This window comes from Ursus maritimus, unplaced genomic scaffold (assembly GCF_017311325.1).
Source record: "Ursus maritimus isolate PB19 unplaced genomic scaffold, ASM1731132v1 scaffold_18, whole genome shotgun sequence".
NCBI classification, from domain to species: domain Eukaryota; kingdom Metazoa; phylum Chordata; class Mammalia; order Carnivora; family Ursidae; genus Ursus; species Ursus maritimus.
This window is the reverse complement of record NW_024424230.1, coordinates 7,394,040-7,418,962: the sequence shown is the minus strand read 5'-3', so window position 1 is coordinate 7,418,962 and position 24,923 is coordinate 7,394,040. Positions and strand designations below refer to the sequence as shown.

General features: G+C 41.1%; 1 long non-coding RNA gene across 1 annotated transcript in view; it reads left to right on the top strand.

The window, feature by feature from the left end:
* Positions 1 to 1,235: 1,235 nt before the first annotated feature.
* The window catches only part of LOC121103237, a 34,768-nt gene continuing 11,080 nt past the window's right edge, over positions 1,236 to 24,923 (top strand). The window contains exon 1 of the long non-coding RNA XR_005835372.1: positions 1,236 to 1,344. This is a non-coding gene — a long non-coding RNA (uncharacterized LOC121103237). The remainder of the gene's footprint in view (positions 1,345 to 24,923) is intronic.

Below are 24,923 nucleotides of genomic sequence, written 5' to 3'. Positions count from 1 at the left end.
AGTCATGTAAATCTGATGCATCTCCTGTTGTGAAATGTCTGTTCCAGTCTTTTGGCCAATTGTCTTCTTACTATTGAATTATGAGTTCTTTACGTATTTTGGATGCAATTCCTTTGTCAGGTGTATGATTTGCAAGCTTGTGGCTTGCCTTTCACTAGTACTCTCTGTTCAAGTGCAGGAATTTTTAGTTTTGATAAAGCACAATTTATTAATTTTTTCTTTTATGAATTGTGCTTTTGGTGTTGTATTTGAAACTTTTTGCTCAACCCTCGATTTTTTTCTTGCGTTTCTTGTAGAGGTTTTATAGTTTTATCTTTCAGGTTAGATGTAGCCATTTTGAGTTAATTTTTATGTGTGGTGTATGTTAAGGGTTTCAGGATTTGTTTTGTTTTGTTTTGTCTGTTTGTTCGTTTGCATGTGGCCATTTAGTTGTCCCAGCGCCAACTGACCACTAATGTAGAGCTTTATCTCTGGATTTCTCCGTTCTCTTCCATTGATCTGTGGGCCTGTCCTTTTGCTGGTACCACCTGTCTTGTTTACAATGACTTGATAATCATTGTGGAATTAGGAAGCATAAGTATTCTGTGTTCTCTTTTTCAGGATTGTTTTGGCTATTTTAGGTCCTTTGCATTATAAAAACATACATTTTAGGATCAGCTTGTGAATTTCTACAAAAAAGTGTGCTTCGATTTTGGTCGGGGGTTTCACTGAATTTACTTATTTATCTTATCAGAGCATTTCCCCCATGCTTTTATAATTCTGATACTCTGAGCTGGGATAGTTTTGGAGGCATTTCTGGTGGAAAGAAGGGTGGTGGGCTGGATGACTTTTCCATTTTCCTTTTCATCTTGGAATTGACGAAATGTTTGCCCCACACTACATGTATTTGCAGAGGTCTTTACAGTTGTGGAACTGGGGGCTGTGGGTTGGTTGTGAGCATCTTACCGGATTCTCCCTGGCAGGTCCTAGGGTCACCGGGGGAGGATGAGTAGCCGGGGCGGTCCTGGAGGCTGGCGGTCACACTGACAGGTCAGTGAGTATGGAGAAATCAGTCCTTATGCCACCAAGAGTGTAGGCTGCCAAAAAGAACTCTCGAGATGACACACACATGCCGCATGACCCGGTGGGCTGGCCAGGCAGCAGTTGCTGTCAGGAAGGCATCTGCCAGACTCGGGTTGAGAAAGAGCATTCCTGCCACTTCCTGACAACAAGGTCCGCGGGAGGCAGCACCCAGCCAGGCGCCCGTGGGAAGCTGCACACACACCATGGGAATCGACTCTCTGGCTTCTTCTGGATCAAATGGTACACGGTGGGGTTTACAGCCCTCGCTGCTGATGTTATAAGGTTAGAGACAGTGACCTTGGGAGAGTTTACACTCAATTTAATTTTTATTGTTTCATGAAATGGGAATTGTTTTCTGCCAGTCAATAAAGCAGCGGGCATCCTGCTGTATAATGGATGTGGATAGGCTATTACTGTTTGTTATAGCTGTTTAACTGCAGGGCAGTCTTATTAGTGGGGATTTCGGAACTACGGGACTTTTGCCAGCCTCAGGCCTAATTCTCTATCCATGTCAGCAGTAATGCTGTTTCAAATAACAGGTTATGGCCACTTCAGAAGGAGAGGAAAGTTCAAAGTCTCTGAAGTTTAAAATGCACCAAAAAGGAAAAAAGCTGGGAGAATCAGGGATCTGAGCAATCAGCAAGTTCAGGGGAGACATGCCTGAAATATAAGCCAAGGAATCAAGTGTTCTGGGAAATGACAGTGCAGCCAACCTAGCAGGTGAAAGAAACATTATTGAAGAAATCAGCGGAATCACACAGGAGAAGCACAATGCTTAAGGCGAAAATCATTAGTTTAGGGATGGAAAAATGATCATTTTTCCCTGTGTGTTATGAAAAAAAAATACAAACCATCCTAAATATTTCCAGTTCCCAATTACCCATTTAGACTGGGCAGAAGTCCTACCGAAGCTTATATGAAAGAGCAGGTTATAAAAGGGATCATTGCTTGCCTTTGGGGGGGCTACAGAAACTTCCCCATTACACTGGTGTGATATAAAATCTGAGAGTGATTTTGCATTCTCGATCACGGGCCACTCTCTGCAGAGGTGTTGACCTCAGAAGCGATGGGGAGAAGGTGAGAGTTCCAGGCCATGTTGAATATAGGAAACAGAACACTCACAGAAGAATTGCTTCTCGGAGGTGACGTGTGACTTCGAATAATACTGTGGGTAAAGAATTCTGGGAATGGGAATGGACTTGAGGGGGGTGTGTGTGCGCGTGTGTGTGTGAGAGAAAGAGAGAGAGATCTCTAGTTATTCTTTGTGCCTAAATTTAAGTTAGGTTATGATGGTTATTATAATGACTATTTTTATTCTTATAACGCTTTACAGTTTAAAAAGCATGTAACATATAACATCTACAACTAGTTTGGGTGGGCCAGACCACTCACTTCCTGATGGGACCACAGGAAGACCTGGCAGTAGGTCTTACCTTATGAAAGTCCCCCCCCTTCTCATCCAGCCAGCTCCCTCGCTGCACTCCCAATCCCCCGTACCTTGTTTTACCTTTTCGTCCTCAGTAGCACTCAATTTCTAGTATGCTACTTCAGTTACTGATTTATTATGTTTGTTGTCTCTCTCTCTCCCACTAGCATGGAGAGGGCAAAAGTCTTGCTTTGTTTTACTCACTGATGTGTCTGAAGCCATCTCTGGTACATGGCACTCAATTCATAATTGCTTGAATAAAAGCCGAATGGGAAAGAAAAGGAAAGATTCTTAGCCAAAAACGGAAGGAGAGAGCTATGCCTTCTTCCTGCTGAAGCAAGATGGTGTCCGAGAAGGCTAGTGTTCTGCAGCCCGCAGATTTCTGAGAAACCTGGGTCTTTCCCGCCCTGGTCCAGAGAGAAGCGTTTCTCTGAACCCTGAGTCTTCATCTGTAAAAACCCAGCCAGCAAACAAGTCCTGAGCAACTCCATCATTTGGTGAGCAGCCCCGAGTGCTTGCTTTTTGAAGAGCATGCAGCCATGTTGAACTGAAGTGTGGGATCCAAGCAGATGTAATCCATCCATCCTTTTAAAGTGAGTTGCTAAAACTCAGTCACAATATTAATTTTAAACATGGCATTTGTCCTTATTTTCAAACCACTGTGCTCTAATGAAGGGCAGTTTGCCAAGTCTGTGTTAAAATGTGTAGGTTTTAACTAATTTAAGTTAAAAAAAAATTGCAAATGCAAAGTAGTTCTCCGTACCAAAAGGGGATGTTGCTGGCACCCTCTAACCATATGAGTGTGTTTGTTGATAATAGACTCATTTTACTGGGAGAATAAGCGTCAGAGAGGTCTGATGGTTTCCTCCAAGTCACATTATTGCTAACTGCTTTCACTAAAACACTGAACTTTTAGTTCATTGTTTTTCCAAAGAAGTTTGAATGGCAGGAGCAGTCAGTATTCAAATCCCACTGAATATGCAGATAAAAGGCATCTTGAAGACCAACAGAAGCAATTTCCTCATTTTACAGATTAGGACACACACTTAGTTTATTAGCTGTAGTCTTCAGAGAAACAGAATCAACAGGATATCTATATATAATATACCTATATTTATTATATTTATAATAATGAATTATTATTTATTATAATATATAAATTTATTGTAAGGACTTGTTAAGCTGGAGACTGAGGAGAATGGAAGGGATAGTTCCAGGCTGAGTCTGAGTCCTAAGGCAGGAAGTGATCGATGTTCCAGCTCAAAACCAGTCAGGCCGAGAGAGTGAATTCTCCCTCATTCAGCCTTGTTGTTCTGTTCAGGCCATCAATGGACAGGATCAGGCCCACCCACATTAAGGGAGAGCAGTCTGCTTTACTGAGTCCACAGACTCCAATGCTAAGCTTATCCCAGAGCTTATCCCAGAGCCCCCCTTCCAGACATTTGCAGAAATGATGTTTAACCAAATACCTGGGCACCCCCATAGCTCAAGTAAGATGCCACTCAAAATTAATCATCAGACTCAGGGAGGTGATTGGTGTACAATCCCAAGTGAGCCAGGTCAGAGCTTTGAGGACCTGGCCCCCAAATTTCCAGTCCCCTGTGCTTGCCCTCTGCACCCTCACACCCTCAGATCAATGCAGGGAAAAAACGTACATCTCCTACATCTTGATTATTAAAATTCTCATGCATCTAATTCATTCTAGTTTATGCATATTCAAATAATTAATTTCTAACAGATTTCTGCAATGTCATGTAATTTTCTTCAAATGCATAGAAAGAAGCTATTTAGTCTACATATTTAGAAGAGTAAGTAAAGGATTTTTCTCCCCAATAAAAGTAAATGGTGCATTATTGAAGTTAAGATTTCTTGTCAGTGCACTGTTAATCCGTGACTATAATGTGGAAGATGGTACAGGTATTATTGAAGGTCTTAACTATTACTCAGACAGTATAGAAAGAAACAAGGAACTATTTCCTTGATTGAGATGAGGCAGAAAATAGGGTGTTTTCTGTTGCTTTCCTCTTGTCCTTTATTAGAAAAATCTTTGTTGGTTCTTTACACTAGCATGATTTATTTTAATCATGCATGTATACATATCTATAATATAAATCACAAGTTATTAAAAGCCATTTGAGTTTTTAGAATGTTCTAGAAATTGAAGAATTGGAGTATAGAGTTCTATCAAAGTAGACAGGAGGGGCAACTGAGTGGCACAGCTGGTTGAATTTCTGACTCTTGGTTTTGGCTCAGGTCATGATCTCAGGGTTGTGGGATCAAGCCCCCACATTGGGCTCTGCGCTCAGTGGGGAGTCTGCTGGATTCTCCCTCTGCCCCTCCCCCAGCTCTCTTTCTCTAAAATAAGTAAACAAATCTTTAAAAAAAAGTAGGCAGTAAAAATAGGTGCAGTGTGTGCCCCGTGCTGGCCACTGGTACTTTGGCTCACTGTGACAGAGTTTATTTGCCATTTACTGAGGACTGCTCTATGCCAGCAGCTATAATGAAGGCATTAGGCCTGAGACCTGGAAATGCTAGGTGACTTGCGTGAATCACAGGAGCACCAAGAGGCTGAGGCATGTCTCAGGTTTATCTGACTGTGGCTCTTCTGTGGCTCCTGCATTTCAGCCATACACATGAAGTGTGATCGTGTCACCTACATGCTGTGAACCATTCACATTCCTGGCCCTGCTCCCTTGGCATTCTGGTTCAGTAGGATTGGAAAGAAGTCCAGGAATTGGTGTTTTTAATGAGTATCCCAGATGTTACCGAGGCAGGTAGATAGTGCACTTCCCTTTGAGAAATACTGCCCTGTGCTCCGCCATTTTGCTTTAGAACCGTGGACTAAATTTAGCCCCCCGCAAGCTCTGGGAGCTGGGTCCACTAATGCCCTTCACCGCTTTCTAGATTTCTGTAGTCCCGAGCTACTTGAAGCAAGAAATACATCATGGCTTCTGCCTTGGCTTTTGGAAAGCTAGGGAATGTTAGATCACACTCAGGATTTGAAGACGCACCATAATGGTTTGCTTCCTTGCCTTGGTCCTTGAGTCTCCTTTCTGGCAATCAGGCCTGGGCCTCTTGGGGTGGTTACAAGGTCCCGTGGTCCTTCTGTTCTGTAGCTTCGCCTTCAAATTTAGAGCTTCCGGCTTCTGTTTTCCCCCAAATTCTGCCAGATTGGACTATGATTATCCCAGATCCTTCAAGACCTCCTCCAAACCCTAGTCAAAGAGAGTGAGTACTTACTCATCCTGCTTCCCTGCAACTTTGTACCTCTGACCAACATCTTCCCATTTCCCTCACCTCCCTGCCCCTGGTAACCATGGTTCCACTCTCTGTATCTATGAATTCAACTTCGTAAGAGGCTGCATTCAAGTACGATCGTGAGGTATTTGTCTTCCTGTGCCTGGCTCATTTCACTTAGCATAATGTCCTCCAGGTTCGTCCATGTTGTCACAAAAGTCCAGCATGGTGACTATAGCTAATAATACTGTATTGTATACTGGAAACTTGCTAAGAGAGTAGATTTCAAACGCTTTCCACACACGCATAAACACACACACACACACACACACACACACATACATACACATGCTCTCAAAAATAGGTAACTATGTGAGGAGTTGGGAATGTTAATGAGCTTGACTATTGTAATCATTTCACTATGTATATGTATATCAAAACATCATGTCGTATACCTTGTGTAAATACAATTTTTATTACAAAGTGCAATAAGATTAAAAAAGAAGGGGAACTTTGTTCTTTCATGCTTCTTCTCTGAGCATCCAGGCTTGTCCCACTGCAGGGTCCAGTGTCCAGAGGAGAGCGCCTGTGCCCCGGCCTCCTGGGTGTTGGCTGCAGGAGACTCTTGACAATTTCCCATCTCCCATCTGTTGAACATTAACTGTGGGTGAGAGTCTTGCTCTCCTCAATTTCCTCACGATTTTTGGAATTGGGACAGAGACCGTGGGGGTCCTTGGACTTTCTGACAGCTGTGTAACAATGTGGAATTCTTGGGTCTCTGTGTGTCTGGTCTCTTATCCAGTTGAGTTATTTTCTTTCCTGTTAACTTTCTGATGGAGTCCAAATCTCTTACAAATTTAATGTTTGGGCCCTTGATTTGCGTTTCGTTCTCCTGTATAACCATAAGTAATGACTCTTGCTTATTCTCAGTTGCTAGATTTGGCAGCCTTTAAAAAGGGATTTATCTGTCACCCAGCTACATTAGTCTGCTGGAATCGGGCTCTTCGAAGCCATCGGGTGGTTCTCAGTCATCACTCTAGCTGTCCGTCTGTTGTTACTAGGTAAACCTCTGAGTCCTAACTTCTAACTCAAAGTCCCGAATTGCAAAGTCATTCTCCTTACTGATTTTGCATTTTTAAATTCCAAAATGCATCTTCTTTGTAATAATTTTAAAGGTGAAGAATATTCAAAAATAAATAAAAGACCATTCTTTTTTATCTCATTCCACATGCCAGATGGGATCATTTTTAGAAGTTTGATGTTTATCCTTCCAAACATCTTCTACGCACATTGAAATATGTCAGTTTATAGATATTTACAAATATGAAATCCCATCAGTTTTTTAATGCATATATTTTACTTCACTTTGATTGAAATAGTTCTATTAAACTTTTATCTAATGCTTCTAGCAGAGCAAACTCTTAATTAAAGGGTACGAGTTGTTGTCATTATTATAATTTTTACATGAAGAAATGTATTGCAGCATATGTAAAACTGCTAAAATCGGAAGGATTAAAAACTAGTTAACGAAGGTTCTTTTAAACTAGTGGTTCTTAACCTTGGCTCCATACTGAGATCACCTGGGAGCTTTGAAAACTATTCATGCCTGGGTTTCACCTTCAATGATTCTGACTTAATTGATCTGGCATTTGGCCAGGGGATCAGGAGTTTTAAGCACTTCACCGGTGATTCTGCTGTACAGCCAAGATTGAGAACCTCTGCTCTAAGCAAAGATTAAGGATCATCAGTGGTAAAATGCAAAATATAATTAGGAGCAACGCCTTGGAGAACGATGCCCATTCTTAATTAAAAACTCGATATTCACCTGACTTCCATTACTATCAGGTTTTCTTAGAATACGAACAAGCAACCAAGTGGAGGGAAACACCCTACTGCTCAGACAGTCTTTCCAGGGGCATCGAGTCAGTTGGTGACCGAGCAGGAAGTCACCTGCAGCTCTGACACTAGTCCCTGCCTTTTCTGCTTCTCTGGCCTTGTCAGGATGGTGTGTGGCCCTATCCCCTTTCCAAGGGCCATAAACTGAAGGTGAGGGAGGGTGCTGAGCCTGCGCTGAAAAGAGCAAGGGGAAGGCAGCCAATGGCTTATCTGTTGTTAAGGTCAAGTGTCGCCCCATGTAGGTAGTAGATAAGGAAAAAGAAGAATTAGGGTGGTGATGGGAGGAGGTTGCTGGGGTGGCTGTTATGTCCCTCCAGGCACAGAGTCACCGATCGTGCCAATTCCAGATTCCAAGTCAAGATCTTGCACAGGTCATCTCTACTCTAGCAGGCCAAGTTATGGTCCAGCCACGCTACCTCCTCTCCCAAATCTGGAGAGGCCTGAGCTAGTTGCCAGGCAGACAGGCTCCCCCACAGCTGGGGACTCTCAGGCGTGACTCCCTTCAGGCTCCAACAGTGGGGGTGGGTAGACAAAAGAGGGACTTCCAGGTTCCCCAGGTAGGGCAACCCTCGGAGGGGCTCAGGTGGTTCAGTCTAATTTTCCTTAGGTGCAGCTCAGAAGCAACTAATTATACATTCGGCCAAAACTTGTAAAGACACTGACTTGTACCCTCAGTGGGTGAGAGGTAGAGGTTTTTGTAAATGATCAAGCACCTAGTTGTACATTCACTGCTGTCTGTTGGGGGTTTAGACAGGGAGAGGGTGAATGTGCTCCTTCCCTATGCAGTGTGCACCAAATACCACTGATAGCTGACGTTTGCTCTGCGACACGCTGTGGAAGGGCCTGCTTCCCTGAAAGCTCTCATACTGGGCAGAAGCCTTTCATCTTGCATCGTTCCCTAGTAGTTCAAAGAATGTCTCTGTTCTTTACAAGAGTCAGAATAAAGTAAAACGATGGAGATTGACAGCTAGGATTTTGTGTGTGTACATTAGTGTGCATACTATGTGCATGGATAATTTATTTGTAAAATCCGTTTTACAGGTGGAGATATTTTCTCCAATTCTCCTTAAGGGTATTTATTCAAATGTTGTCTAAATGATGTAGAACGAAACGATGACTTCCCTGTTCTCTCCAGAGAGTTCTTGTGGCGGTGCCTGTCTGCATTCCTGACTGAGAATTCCCCTGAGACTCATACGAGGTTTGCTGAACTTCGGTCTTTGGGAAATCGTCGAATACCACTGTCCATAGAGAAAGTTCTCTGAAACAGTTTGTTCTTGATAGTAATTATAATATCATGGATCTTGGTGGCAGTGGAGGACTGGCCAGTGAGAGGTCCTGTGGGTGAAAAGGACTCTACTTCCCAGTTGTAAGATACAGACGGGGTTGGGCATGACTCCAGGTATAATTACAAGACTCGATTCAGTTACAGACCTGAATGGAGGAGAGGGTCAAGCTTGCCTGCAGTCCGGAGTCGAAGTAGTGAATTCCCACACGCTCAGATTCAATTATGGAGGCGAGGCCCCTGCCAGTTCTGGTCCTGTGAGTGCACTTTGGAGACTCTACCTACAGCAGATGTCTGCTGGCAGGTACAGTTGACAAACCAAGTAGGAGTTTCCTGCTCCGGAGGGAGCAGAGGCTCCTGCTGACACCCGTCATTGGCAGCAGCTTCTGGCAGTTGGGACTTCCAAGCTATTGCAAATGCCGGAGGTTATCTGGCAGTAACTTATGACGATCAAGGCTGGGAGCCACTCAGAAATCCAATTTTCTCTCTTTTTGGACTGATTCAGAAGACTCCAGGGATCTGGGTAAGTGTGATCTTAAGATGGTAGGAGTCCCTTGGAAAATCTCTCTGGCAAGTGAAACACTGGCAAGTAGAGGAGAGGATGATTGTTTAAATGCTGCTCACACTGCACCGATATGAATGTGAAAATAAAGACAGGATTACCGCTCTCAGGATTAATATAGGATTAATCTAGTTCTTTCTTCAACACCAAAGACACAAATGTCCTAAAGGAGAAGTTGATGTTCTCTTAAAAAAATACAGCGACTAATTCTATAGAATTATAATTCTCATAAGGAGATCATCTTTTGTGAGCAAGATGATTTAGGGGAAATTCATTCCCTGATCAGCTTATGTTCATGATTCATGGAAAGGTTTTTTTTATTGTCATTCATAGCAACAAGGCAGCACCAATTTAAGGAGCACTGAATTCTGGTTGATGAACTGAATCAGGGTTTAGGAAGTAAGTTTCATGTTTACAACTTAGAGGTACCAATGAAATACCAGCTTGGAAGTGTTATTAACACTGGTTATTAACCTTTGGAGAAAGAGAGCTCATCATCATTTTATTAAACCTATTTTCTTTAATGTGGCTTTCTTATTTACTAATCATCATTCAGCTTGTGCGTTTCACCTCAGGCAGAAGTTTTGGGGCACTTTGTATCTATTCTTGTCTCCATCTCAACATGCAATCATCATTGATATTTAAGATGTTAATCTCTAGAGCGAGAGAGGACAGAATGCTGTTGTCCACAAACTCCATTATTTTTGGAATAAGCCTCTGCATGAAAAAGAGGATATTATCAACTTAGGGGCCATTCTTGATGAAGATTCTAACTATAGATATTCAGGACCCTGGATCTTGACATACAGGGTCGGTAATAATGGAGGGCAATAAGGGAGACAGAACGTATACGTGGGAACAAACCAAGGAAGGCACTTCTGAGTGGAGTTATATGGGACCACGGACAATATAAATGAACGTGTAGGATTTCAGACTTTGGAACCAGATAGATTTGGTTTCAAAGTCTGATGCTGCAGTGTGCTGGCTGTGAGGCATGGGTGAATTACCCAACTTCAGTGTCAGTTTCCTATTCCCTAAGATAGGGACAATCAAAAGGCCCAGATTGTAGGATTACTCTGAGGAATAACTTTTAATGCTCCTGGCACATAGTACATGCCCAGTAAATGTATGCATGCAACTGTTTGGGCTATGGTTGGGGGGCAAAATGATGGGTCAAATGAAGCAGGCACCAGGTAGAAGGAGATCACTTATTTTTGGCAGCAACTGAAAAAATTTTAAAGAGGATTCAGGAGGAACCTATCCCAGAGATATACCATATGGGGCTAAGGAGGAAATGAGTTTTATTGTCTAAGGATAGCAAGGCATAAGTTATAGATTGAGTCAAATTGTAAATGCCGCAACACATCCTAAAGTCCCATCCCTGCGTAATACTCATGAAAATTTGTTTCTCTCTTGCATTTTTGGCACTGACTCTCCCTCAAGTTTCAGCTGTTTTCATTGAGGTTTTCTCTAGGCAGATTAGAGGATTGTGCTAAAAGTTGGTGGTGGGGGTGGCGTGAGCATTCCTGGCAGAGAGAACAGTATGAGCCAAATGCGGCGTGGTCTACCCAAGCTCACAACCAGTAAGTGGTGGGTCGGGAGTGGGGGTACTCAATACGTGTCTTAGGGCAGGAATGGCTGAATGAATAAATACATCCTAATTATGTGCACAGTGCCTTCTTTCACCCCAGAATACCTCTTGTTAGCTCCTTCCTTTCACCTTTCCCAATACCAAGAATAATTTTTTGCAATCCCTAGTTAATTTGCAATCATTACCAATTTATTGGTGATAAATGTGATACATGTTTATGTATTACAAAGATAAATAAGATGATAATGTCACCTAATAAATATGACAAGATTTATGTGTAAATAACAATGGTGGTATCACCCACAAAGCTTTGAGTCATTTTAAAACAAAGCACCATCACCTTTTCTGTAAACCAATTGAAGATTTTTGGAATAAGTTAAAGATTTTCAGTTTTAGAAATGGACTTTTTTCCTTTTTTTTGGTAATAGTGGAGAAGTGACCAAAATGACAGAGGGATCATGGAAAGGTGAATTCCTTAAAGAAAAATGGATACAACTTATACATTTGATCACTAAGATGCTTGTAAAACGTAGAAATTTGACACATTTTGTCCAGGGAAGAAGAAAATCAAGCTCTTGGAGAGATTCCATTATCAAGCCTTCAAACCATTGTTGGAGGTTGGGTAACAACACCAGGGCCCAACACTGTAGACACCTGAAGACCCTTGTGTTTGTAGATATGTGCTTTATGTCTAGACGGAACTCTTGACATGAAGCTGTTTGGGACAGCTCTTGGCATATGTGTTGGGTAAGTGGAGATAATGGGAGGGCACCGAATAATTTTTGTTCTTTTCTTTTTCCTGAAAAATACGTAATACAAGAGCTTTTGCTTGTTTAGTTCACAGTTTGTGAGCTGGGCTGGAGCCTGGACCTGCAATAGTAGGAGTAGTATTTTTAAGGCAGCGGACATGTGCTCAGTGAACAAGCTTTCTGATACATAAAAAGGAGAGAGAGAGAGACGATACCCATAGTGCTGTCTTTATTCGAAGAGAAAAGTTAGTGGTCAACAACACGACTTTCAAATTTGATCTATTGAAGGAAATAGTGAAAATTGTGAATAAGATGAAATCATAGCCATTGACTGTTTCTCTTTACAGTTTTTTGTGTGAAGAAACAGGCTACGAAACTGATTTTTTTAAAACACCAAAATATGTTGTCTGCTGACAGGAAAGTTATTCACATAAATTTTCACAGAGGCAAAAACTTTTCTGCACATTACTGATGGAGCCAGTAAAGATGAATCTGTGATATCAGGTGGTTTAAGGATATATTAATTTCTGGGCTAGCCTGTATCTGTCACCTTCGACTGATTGATCACAGTTTTTACTGTTGAGAATATAATACCAGGATTTATTACAGAGACCAAACTCTGGTGCACAAATAACTTGGCCACTGAGAGCTTGACTCTCCCAGTCCTTGACGATTTTCCCCACTACTCAGAGAAAGAAATCAATGAGGTCTTATTGGGAATATTTATAAACCAGATCCTAATGCTGCCACAGAACATGAGGAAATACTTTCCAGAGCCAAATCAATCAAAGAAAGGATTAGGAATCTATTTTCTTTGATTTGCTAAATTTATGTAATTCAAACTTCCAGGTTTTGAGTCTGAGAGGCCTTCAGTTTAGCATCTCTCCAGCCCTGTAGGCAATTTATAGTAAGAATTTCTTCACGATTTATGAATTCATGACCAAGCTAAACTGTATAGACCTAGCTCGTAGTCATCAGACAGCTGCTGTCTTTCCAGAGGACCTTGAATGATCCTTTTACTAGAAGTAGACAAACCAACTGTTCTGTGAATCAGGAAATCTACTGAGCTGGATATCGTCTTAATGACAGCCCAGATAAATTATTTCACATTTAACATTGATTTTTTTAAAAATTATTATCTTCTCTTAAAAATTTCACTAAATTTGGTGGCCCCTGTTCGCACTCAAACCCCACTAATGGTATGTGGATGCCGAAAAGTGTGGGAAGCATTGCTTATAGCTTCTGTATATGGTTTCCAAACGGTGAGCATGAAAATGGTAGAACTGCTCTTTTATCATCATAGTTCATCTAAAACTTTAAAAATCTGTTTTGCATCTGTTGTATAAAGTGCATAATACTGAGTAAATGATAAGTATGTGTACTTACGTGAATATCCATAGAATGCAGGTATATACTCAGACATTTTTTGTGGGTAGGGATCCACAATCAAAGAGCTTGAAGATAGTTGAAAAACTCTTTAGAAATCATGCATATTTATTCCTTTAATGTCAGCACTGTTTGCTTCTTTTAAGTCATTTAAAAATCATGTCTAAATCGCTTAAACTTTGCAGCCCATCAAATTTGTGTTTTGCCCAGCTAGCGGCACTCGGAGAAAAAACTCACACACTGATGGTCAAAGGCATCCATCAGCTTGAGGCTGCTTCTCACCATCCAGCTAGTGCTGAGCAGGGCCACGCGGGGAACATCCCTGCTGCGCTCCCTCTGCTGCACCGCAGCCCCGCGGTCCTCTGCCTCCGGGAGAACCAGGGAATTTGTTGAGTGCGGTAATGCAGGCCTGAGCGGCCGAGGACGGCTACCCCAGAGCAGCTTTCTGTGCGACACTTAAAGACCCTTCTGGACCACTGGGCCCCCTGCTTCCTCGGCCAGCACTTCTCCTAGGGTTGTCCAGACAGGGGCCGGAAAGGGCTGAGCAGGCTGCCTAGGTTTCTACCAGCCGTCCTCAGTCTCAGCAGAGCTCGAGGCCCTGCCCCCTGTTGCCTGCCTCTCCTAGACCAGAAGTTATGGCAGAGTGACTTCATTGTTACGGTGCGTATGCTGTTCACACTGTGGACGTGGAATTGCTGGAGATGGTTTTTAAAAAGTTTTTAAAATATTGTTTTCAAAATTTAGGTTTTTTAATGTTATTTTTTTATTTACAAATTTCTAAGTGTTTTTTTTAAATTTTTTTTATTAAAGAGAGATTTGAGAGAGCGAGCGAGCACTGGGGCGGGGAGAGGGAGAGAGAAAATCTTGAGCAGGCTCCATGGCCAGCGCAGTGCCCCATTGCAGGGCTCTATCTCAACACCCTGAGATCATGACCTGAGCTGAATCAAGAGTCAGATGCTTAACCAACTGAGCCACCCAGGTACATCTAAAATTTAGTTTTCGAAAGAGTAATATAAGAACACGGTAAAGAAATACTCAGGCAGTACCCCAGAGTATTTGTACTGTACAGTGGAACCTAAGACGCCCCCCTCTCCGTGCTCCCCAGCCCCGCTGCCCAGAGGTGGTTCTGTACTCTTCCAGAGTCACGCAGTTGATAACCCTGCAGGGGCACCTGATTTTCAAACACAAAATGGGAGTGAATGATATTCTTTATTCTGCATATTTTCCCAATGAACCATGTCTGAAAAATCTGTCCATATTGTATAAGTAATTCTACTCCCAGTCCAAATATCAGCATTCTCTTGTATGGATGTACCAAGATTTATTCATTCACCCTCCTCTGATGGGCATTTAGGTTTCCAGTTTTTTTGCTATTTCAATTAATGATAGCATGAATATCTTTGTGCCAGCATGAGCTAGATGTGTAGGCTAAATGTCTTAGATAAGTGTGGGTATGTGTGTAAGCTTGAGTATGACAAATATTGCCAAACTATCTTCTGTAAAAGTTGTAGTTTATTTTCTTGCCAACAATATAGTTATAGGGGTTGTTTGCCCATACCTGCTTTAATACAGAAAGATTATGAAATATTTTTATTTTTATCAGTTTGATAGTCGTTAGATTAAAAGCATATCTTATTTGCATGTTATTAATCATTAGTGAGGTTGAGCATATTTACAAAAGCTTAAAGACAATCTGCATTTCCTGTCTGAAAATTGCCCATGTGTGTTTAATTAGGTGGCTGGTATTTTTCTTACTGATTTGCATAAACACTTCTTAAATAGTGAGGACTTTAGCCTTTTTATATATGTTGCAAAAACATTCCCAGGTTGTCACTTGTGTTTTGACATTTAGGTAATATTGTTTTGCACAGTGAAAACTTGCTATTTTAGGTAGTCAAACCACACAATTTTATCTTCATAGTGTCTATGTTTTGTTTCTTCCTTGAAAGACCTCCTGGCATATTGTTGAAATTGTCATCAACCAAGATTTGGTTCATCTTTCTGTCTTCCCAGTGCTCCTCTAGCACCTTGCAGGGTCTGAGTCTCTAGGATTTGTTTATTTTTATGTTTTTAAATGATATCTATTTTTAAACTTTTCTCTCTCAAGCATTATTACTTTTCAACTAGCTTTTTTTTTAATTTGCCAAGTTCAAATTTTTGTACTTGTTTTTATTGTGCTATATTGACATATACAATTATATTAGTTTCAGGTGTACAGTGTAATGATTTGATATGTGTATATATTGGGAAATGGTGGCCACCGGCTGCCTAGTTAAGGTCCATCCCTCACATAGTTACACAGTTCCAATGGAGAAGATACAAGCTGAAAGATTACAGTACACATAGTTAGTGCAAGAGTTAGTGGAGAGGCCAGAGAACGTTGAGGAAGTACAAATAAAGTGAGACAGAGGTCACAGATGGGGTAACTTTTGGCCTGTGACGTGAAGCAGGCACTAGAAGGCTCATTCTTTAAATATGTTCTATTTTTTTTCAGTGGATATTTCTTTGTGCAAGGTAGCTTTCCATTTGGTTTGGTAAAGGGCGATATTTGTTTAATAAAGGCATTATAACAGTGAATAGTGACTATCTGGAATTATATCCCTAATCTGCCCCCCTGCCCCCCTCCCCCCCCCCCAAAAAAAATCTTGCTATCCTTTCTTTGCATGTGGTAAATAGCATTAATACCACTCCAGAATTTTATTGCGGTGTTTAATAAAGTGGCCAGCAGAGGGCACTGCATACTGACAGTGTCTCCACATTGGCTGCTCAAAACCTCAAATGTTCCAGAAGTATCACAGTGTAACTCAGGTGTGTTTGCAAGTGATTTGCTACTGTTTCAGACGAAAATATATGTTGGAAATTAAAAGAAGACTGAAGAAGGAAAGTAAGTGGCATAATTTCTAGAAAAACTCTGTGTGTGTCCCTGTCTACATAGTTATGAATGCAGCCATATCCATTGAGAAGGTAAAATGATAACATTCATTTCCTTTATAAATTGGCATTTCTTCTGAATTCTCCTTTAGAATGTTTTTGGTTTCATTATGTGGTTTAACTCTCAATCTTAAACTAAGGATAAAAAACCAATTCCTAATGTGTGACATTCTTTTAAACGTTGAGATATATTATTGCTCGAATATATCAAAATGCTGTGGTTCTGCACAAAATCTTTTCATGTCTGTTACGAAGGTATTTTAACTTATATTTTACCCCTGTGAATTTGAGGATTCCAAAACATTTCCCAAAACACAATTCTCTCCCCTCCAACTTCCCGATAAAATGTCTTAAAGATACCATGCTTTCAATCTATTGCCATCTAGTTAAACTTGGCAATGCGGGAAGCCCTTTGCTAGTCAGCACAGCTGCTGCCTTCAGCCGTGCATGGCATTTGTGTTTTTCATTTAAGGAGCAAACTGAGCTGGTCCCGTGAAATGCCACTGACTTGACTTGCCGTGGCTCATCCACTTCTTGTAAATATGGATTCCATCACATTTGCAGAGTGAAGACAGCCTCCCAGGACCAACGCCTAAATCACACCAACACTGTTGAGAACCTACCTAAAATTTTTCAGAGTAGCAAAACATTTGAGAAGGATTTTGTTGATGGTGTCCTATGTCCCAAAAGCTGTAAGCTCTGTGTTCTGATGATTTCTTACTAATCTATCAGATATGTTTCATGACAGTTTGTAACAAGTTCCTACTTTGACAAGTATTGGGTAGTATAAAAAAGACATTCTCTGATGCTTTAATCCATGCTTGGTTTAACTGGTAATTTTATTTAGTTTTATTGCCAGGCTTAATATGAGCTTAGTAATATAGATAAGATATGGTCTAACTCAGACTATTAAATATTGCTGGGGAAATTTTAAGGGAAACAATTCTAATTTTGAATGATATCAAATAGTAGTTACACAGTGTGTTGAGGCTTAGATATAGTGACATCACTAGTCTAGATTAAATCATGATTTGTCTTTTAAAATTGGAAAGCAGGGATGCCTGGGTGGCTCGATCAGTGAAGCTTCTGCCTTCGGCTCAGGTCATGATCCCAGGGTCCTAGGATCGGGTCCTGCGTCAGGCTCCCTGCTCAGCAAGGAGCCTGCTTCTCCCTCTCCCTCTGCCTGCCACTGCCCCTGCTTGTGCTTTTTTCTCTCTCTCTCTCTGTCAAATAAATAAAATCTTAAAAAAAATAAAATTGGAAAACAAAGTAACTTTAACCTTTTTGCATAAGTGACCACCTGGGTCCTTGTGAGCAGTGTTGGGGCCATGCATCTTTGTGTGGATAGAATCCTTCTGTCTCACAGAAGGTGGCATTCAGTGTCTTACGTTTCATTTTGGATTGGCAGGTCTACTGGAATAGGAATTACCTGGGACTGCTTTGTTATATACAAATGGGATATTGGTACAGACTGCACTGGGACGACTAATGACACCTTTGAGGGTGTCATGGCTTCATGGTCTAAAGATTAGCTTTGAGTCATTAAATTTGTGCAGTCATTTATTTAAAATGGTTATTGCTTATAAATTATTATCTTAGGAATGGCTTTTTTCTCTTTGCCCAGATCAACAATGACTGTAATGGATTCAGTATCAAAGACTCATTGCTTTCTAATTATTTGTAAATGTTTCACTGAGGCCTGATCTGTTTTATCCTGGGGTATGGTGCGTGTGGACTCCAGTTGTCTAGCTAGCAAACCAGACCTCCGTTGTCTAAATAATATTAGTGTTTCTAGCACAGTAAGGCCTCTAAAACTTTGCCCCCCACCGGGCCCCATCCCATTCAAGGAAGGGCTCATTCATTGTTCCCTGCACTCACAGCATTCGTGTGTCATCCTCCAGGGAAAAGGCAATGCGAAGATTGTTGTGGGGAAGACCTAAGTGCTGGAGTCAAACAGACTTGGGCCAGCCAATAAGAAACTTTGTAAATTTAGGCAAACAATTCAAGTTTATTGCCTCAGTTTTATCACCTGCGAAGTAGGGATAATAATGGATTGTTATGGAAGATTAAGTGCTACCATGTCTGTAAAACATTGAATAATTATTATTGTTAAATGTCAAATTGGTGCTACAATTGGTTGCTAAAACTGGCCTTTCCTATCCAATTTTTTTAAAACTTAAATTACAATTTTTTAGAACAGCTTCAGGTTTACAGAAAAATTGAGCAAATAACACAGGGATTTCCCAGAAACTTCTCTCCCCTGCACAACTTCCACTGTTGTGGTCCATCTGTTATGACTGATGAACCAATATTGATACATTATCGTGAACTAAATTCTGTCCTTCACATTGACGTTTATATTCTTTGGGTTTCGATGAATGGGTCAATGTCATCAATCTACTGCTTTAGAATCCTAGGAAATGGTTTCACAGCCACAAAAGTCTCCTGTGCTCCTCTTACTTATCCCTCTTCCGCTCCCCCCCAAACCCCTGGCAACCATTTATCTTTTTACTACAGCCATAGTTTTACCTTTTCTAGACTGTCAGATAGTTGGAATCATACAGTATGTAGGGTATTCAGACTGGTTTCTTTCACCTAGTAATATGCATTTTGAGTCCCCCTGCCCCCGCCCTGGGGTTTTATGGCTTGATAGTGCATTTCTTTTTAGTGCTGAATAATATTCCCTTGCCTGGTTGGACCCCAGTTGGTCCATTCTCCGGTTTCCTACACTGTTTTCACTGCTTCCTTCCCTGTGAGCCAAAGGGGGAGGAAAGCTGAAACTCAACATCAGTGTAACATCAGACTCTGGGACAACACTCCCTGAATAGCAGATCTGCAATAAATGTTTGTTTAAAAAAGAGTAGTGGAAGGAACAAAACCCAGATTAGCGGCAAGTGCATTCATTTTGGTAGATAACTGCTAAGTGGCAGATTTTTCAAAGGGCTGTTGGGTTTGGTGGTCTTGGGAGTGGAATCCCAGCTGCTGGGCCTGCACTGCAGCATCATGTGTCCCGAGGGCCTGTGCGAGCCCCCGAACACGGGTCAGTGGGCATCTCAGCTGGATACAGATTTCTAGCCACTCTGGTGAATACTGCTATTGGGAGGACCTCTGTGGTCCCTAGAAGATGGCTTGGTGGGATTGTCACATGTCTGCTCTGAGAAGAGTGTGTGTGGTCAGGGGCTATTTGAATGAACTGACATATGATGGGATATGTTGTCGTTCCCCGGGGATCCCTACAAACATACCTTTAAACCATGGGATGTCTGTGGCTAAAAGTAGAGCTGCAATGTATTTATTATTTATTGGATGCTGCAGAAGAAGTTTTAGAGTTTTGATAGACAAGGTAAGAAGGACATAATTCATGTGGTAGGTAGGAAGTTATTCTTAAAATCAACATTAAAACATGAAAGAAGAGGAAGGAAGCATAAATTACTGTTTGCTGTAGAACTAACTTGAAGGAAACCTTTGCCTGGAACTTTTTTTTAACAAATGAAAAGTATTTTTTTCTGTGAACTTGTATCTATAGAGAGATTGTTGATTATTCAAGAAGAGAAAAAGATGCAATATAGAACCATTCTTAATATTGTTTTTTACTGAAATACAGGGGATCAGAGACTCATTCTGTAGCATGGCATGAGGGGAGGCCTGCCGCTGAATTACCCCTGACCCATCTGAGGGGCTCCAACAGCTCAGATTCTATCTGGGGAGAGCTTAAGGGAATTTTGGGGAATTAGCCAATTATGAAATATGTTGTTTAATTACCTCCTATGCACCCTGCTGGTGAGGGAGAGAGTCCCATCCTAGGGAATGGGGATGGCCAGACACAGAGCACAGGACACTGGACAGATGGAATGAACAGCAGCTTGTTAGTCACAGCCCAGAGGAGGAACTACCTGCCTTGCTGGGCCACGTGAGGCTGTACTCAGGAGCAGGGGGAACCAGCAGGGGCTGCAGGAGGCAGGCTTTGTAGTGGCAAGAGGGTGAGGTACCCCTGGTTCCCATGGTAGCATGTGATGGTCTTGTTTGAATAATGTATGGGCTGGCTGGGAATTGAACCCCCAGCTCACGGGTAAGCAGCAGCTGTGCCTGCTTCCCATGATAAGGGCCATTTGGCTGGGGGAGCTTTCCTGTAGGAACAGAGTATGGGGAGGGGGGAGCTTGAGCTTCCCCTATGCAAGGTCTCTTGGTTTCACCAGATGTGAAGACAGCACGTAATATTGAATCTTAATATGAGGTCTTATACCGCATGTGTGTAGGTTAGGGGTGACGATGGGAGAGTGACAGGCTGATGATAATGAATTAAAAATAATGAAATCAGCAGCCAGCGTAACCAGCTTACCTTTTTTCCGCGAGACATGGCAGCCCATGTTTCAGGGACGGTTTCATCCTGTTCTCTGAGCTTCATCAGAGAGAATTCATAAAAGGCACACACCTCACTTACTAGAGCAAATGAAAAGTCCCAAAGAGACACTTCGCACCCACAGCAGATGATTCACGAGCAGTGAGCATTCAGCGTACCAGACATGAAATCTGAAGTTCAGTTTTAGATGAGGGTACTGGACACCTGCCTCTAGAAGCAAATTGGTGCACATGGGCCTCAAAGAACAGAACGATTTCTTTCTGCAGAGGGGATAATTTTCATTTATTTTAAATAACATCTGTTGGGATTTTTCGTATATCAGTAGGTATTCTCCAAAGGCGTATGCATAGAACAACATTTACCTCATTGCACAGGTAGTGAGGGTTGATCATTTCCTTCAGTGCATATGGCATAGCTGATTTGTCCTATCCTGTCAAAGGGCACTGTTTATGAAGAGTGTCATTTATTGTGTTTGAATGTGTTTTAGACCAGCACAGGATTGGCAATGTATATATTGTGATGTCAACTTCAATTTTTCTTCCTAGGAATTGCTACATGTTATTTCAAGGATGCACCTGATGAGATTTGGGTGACATTGCTGGGTCTGAATTCTCAGATTTTGCTTAAGAACATTAACTATTTTCTAGATTTTCTTTACAGAAGCACTTAAGGCCAAAACTCTGGTTCCTAATTGGGTTACTTGTTCTTAATGTTTGACAGCTCATTTACACCCCTAAGGGCTTCTCTGTTCACTGAGAATAAATAATAAAGCCCCTAATTTGTCTCCTTCTTGCTTGGGGGGGTTAGTGAGTAGTGAGGTTCAAGACAGGACTCCACAAGTAAAGGAGAGGCTGCCTTCACTGTGCTCACATTGCTTGGGCTTTTCCCTATTTCCACTCAGCTGCTAGGAATTCTGTAGTTCTCAGCCCCTGCCTGCCTTGACATCAAGTGTCCGCTGAGAATTTTCACCCAGTGTGGGCAAAGGCAAGATTTAGGCCGGTTGTTAAAATCCTGAAGAGAGTTAATGTACACTGAACATGGATTTACATTCTAGCTGGAGAGTCATTAAAAATGAATGCTATGCTGCGCTATTCTGTCTTGGCGTTGGATTTGGGAAAAGCCTCTAAGAAAATCTATGAATAGCTCGAAAGTCCCTTCATAGTCATAAAGTTTTTTTTGTAGCAAAGAATTTCTAATGTCTGGTCATATTCAGTGACCTGTCGTCAGCCCCCTGGGGTGGGAATTATTACTCCCTGTGACCTCTCAGGCATATGCCTAACCTGGGAAAGCAGAAAATGAGAATGCTTTATGTCAGTAAATTAAATCTGTCCCAGACAGATCAGCTGATTATGGTTGATGACAAGCCTTAGTTGGCGCTTACCGTCAATCATAATATTGTGAGTATGTAGTTGGAGGGCGGGGGTGTGACGTGTGTCAGTATCTCTATAATAGACTTCTCTCCAAGATGCGAGTATCCAGAGATGTGTTTGGCAGATAATAGGTTCAGTTTTATGAGCTTTATTGTTATCTTGGTGATGTGCTGATACCCAAAATCTCCTCTAAGGCATAGCTGTAGCAACTGGAATTGCCTGGGGTTATAGATTGCTAAATGTAATTATTCAACCACAGTTGTGTCGACAGGTGACTTCAGAAATATAGAGATTCTAATCCTGGCTCTGCAAAGTTTGGTGGGGATGGCTGCCTGAATAAATAAAATATTAAATTTACACTGATATAATGTAAATGATCTTGTGAGAAATAGCCCTATTAACGGAAAGAAAGCATGCTGCATTAAAGGTCAGATGTATTACTTTTAAAATATCTAAGACAAGAGAAGAATAATTTAACAGGCATTTACTGAGAGCATTTTTTGGACGTCACATTAGGTTACTGGTGAGCACTGAAATCTGTTTCTGATTTCACAGACTTTAACAAAATTACTGAAACAGCACACATTTAAACCAAAAAACCTGTGATCAAATGTAAACCTGATGTAAACAGAGTGTTTGTTTAGAAGACTATTAATTAATATAAAAATTATTTAAGATCCTGGGGCTCATGGGTCCCCTGGATGGCTCAGTTGGTTAGGTGTCTGACTCTTGATGTTGGCTCAGGTCATGATCTCAGGGCTGTGAGATGGAGCCCCATGTTGGGCACTGCAGTAGGTCTGGAGCCTGCTTAAGATTCTCCCTCTCTCCCTCTTTACCCCCTCTAAAAAAAGTCCATAAAATCCGGGGATTCATTAGTGGGAGCGCCCACCTATGGCAAATTAACTAACCCAGCGTGGGGATTATCCAGCCCATCCAAACCTCTTCTTCTATTAAACTGGGGCCTGTAAGCTGGATAGAAAATGGGGGAACTCCTGCTGGGGTGCAGGAGGTTCAAAATACACCCAATATATTAAAAGATTGATTATGATGTTTATAATTTGAAATTCCCATGTTCTTCCAACAGAATTGCTAGACTTAGCAAATGCAAATACAGGACACATATTAAAACTTAATTTCTGATTAAAAATGAGTACTTTTTTTCACATTAATAACTAGTTTATGTTTTTTTTGAAAGATTTTATTTATTCATGTAAGACAGAGAGAGACAGAGAGAGTACAAGCAGGGGGAGAGGCGGAGGGAGAGGGGGAAGCAAGCTCCTCGCTGAGCAGGGAGCCAGATGCAAGGCTCGATCCCAGGACCTGGAAATCATGACCTGAGCTGAAGGCAGACATTTAACCATCTGAGCCACACAGGTGTCCTTAGACTAATTTTTTAAAAGCAGTTTTAGGGAACATCCTACTAAAGAATGAATGGATTAACCAGCAAATTAAAGAAGACATAAAAAAAATACATGGAAGCAAATGAAAATGAAAACATGACAGTCCAAAACCTTTTGAGATACAGCAAAGGCGGTCCTGTATGACAATATAGGCATACCTCAAGAAGGAAGAAAAGTCTCAAATATACTACCTAACCTTACACCTAAAAGAGCTAGAAAAGGAACAACAAATAAAGCCTAAAGCCAGCAGAGGAAGGGAAATAATAAAGATTAGGGCAGAAATAAATGATATAGAAACAAACAAACAAAAAAAAAAACCCAGTAAAATGATCAATGAAACTAAGAGCTGGTTCTCTGAGAGATTTAATAAAATTGATAAACCCGTAGCCAGACTTATCAAAAAGAAAAGAGAAGAGACCCAAATAGATACAATTACAAATGAAAGAGGAGAAATCACAACAAACACTACAGAAATACAAACAATTATAAAAGAATACTATGAAAAAGTATATGCCAACTAACTGGGCAACATGGAAGAAGAGGACAAATTCCTAGAAACTTACAAACTATCAAAACTGAAACAGGAAGAAATAGAAAATTTGAACACCTTGCCAAGTGTTCATAACTAGCAAAGAAATTGAATCAGTAATAAAAAACCTCCCAATGAGCAAAAGTCCTGGGTCAGATGGCTTCCCTGGCAAATTCTACCAGACATTTAAAGAACAGTTAATACCTATTCTTCTTAAACTCTTCCAAAAAACAAATGGAAGGAACTTCCAAACTAATTCTCCAAAGCCAGCATTACATTGATTCCAAAACTAGACAAAGACCCCACTAGAAAGGAGAATTACAGGCCAATATCCCTGATGAACATGAATGCAAAAATTCTCAATAAAACACTAGTAAATTAAATTCCATAGTACCTTAAAAGAATTACCACGATCAAGTGGGATTTACTCCTGGGCTGCAGGAGTGGTTCAATATTTGCAAATCAATCAGTGTGATACACCACATTAATAAAAGAAAGGATAAGAACCATATCATCCTCTCAATAGATGCAGAAAAAATTTGACAAAATACAGCAGCCATTCTTGATAAAAACCCTCAACAAAGTAGGGATGGAGGGAACATACCTCAACATCCTAAAGGCCATACATGAAAGACCCACAGCTAATATCATCCTCAATGGGGAAAATCTGAGAGCCTTTCCCCCAGGGTCAGGAATAAGATAAGGATGTCCACTCTCACCATTACTATTTAACATAGTACTGGAAGTCTTAGCATCAGCAATCAGACAACAAAAACAAATAAAAGGCATCAGATTGGCAAGGAAGAAGTCAGACTTTCACTATTTGCAGATGACATGATACTCTATGTAGAAAACCCTAAAGACTGCACCAAAAAATTATTGGAATTAACACATGATTTCAGCAAAGCTGCAAGATACAAAATCAATGTACAGAAATCTGCATTTCTATACACCAATAATGAAACAGCAGAAAAATAAAGAATCAATCCCATTTGCAATTGTGCCAGAAACAATATGATACCTAGGAATAAACCTAGCTTGGAAGGTAAAAGATCTGTAATCTAAAAAGTATAGAACACGTATGAAAGAAATTGAGGAAGACATAAAGAAATGGAAAAGCATTCCATGCTCATGGATCGGAA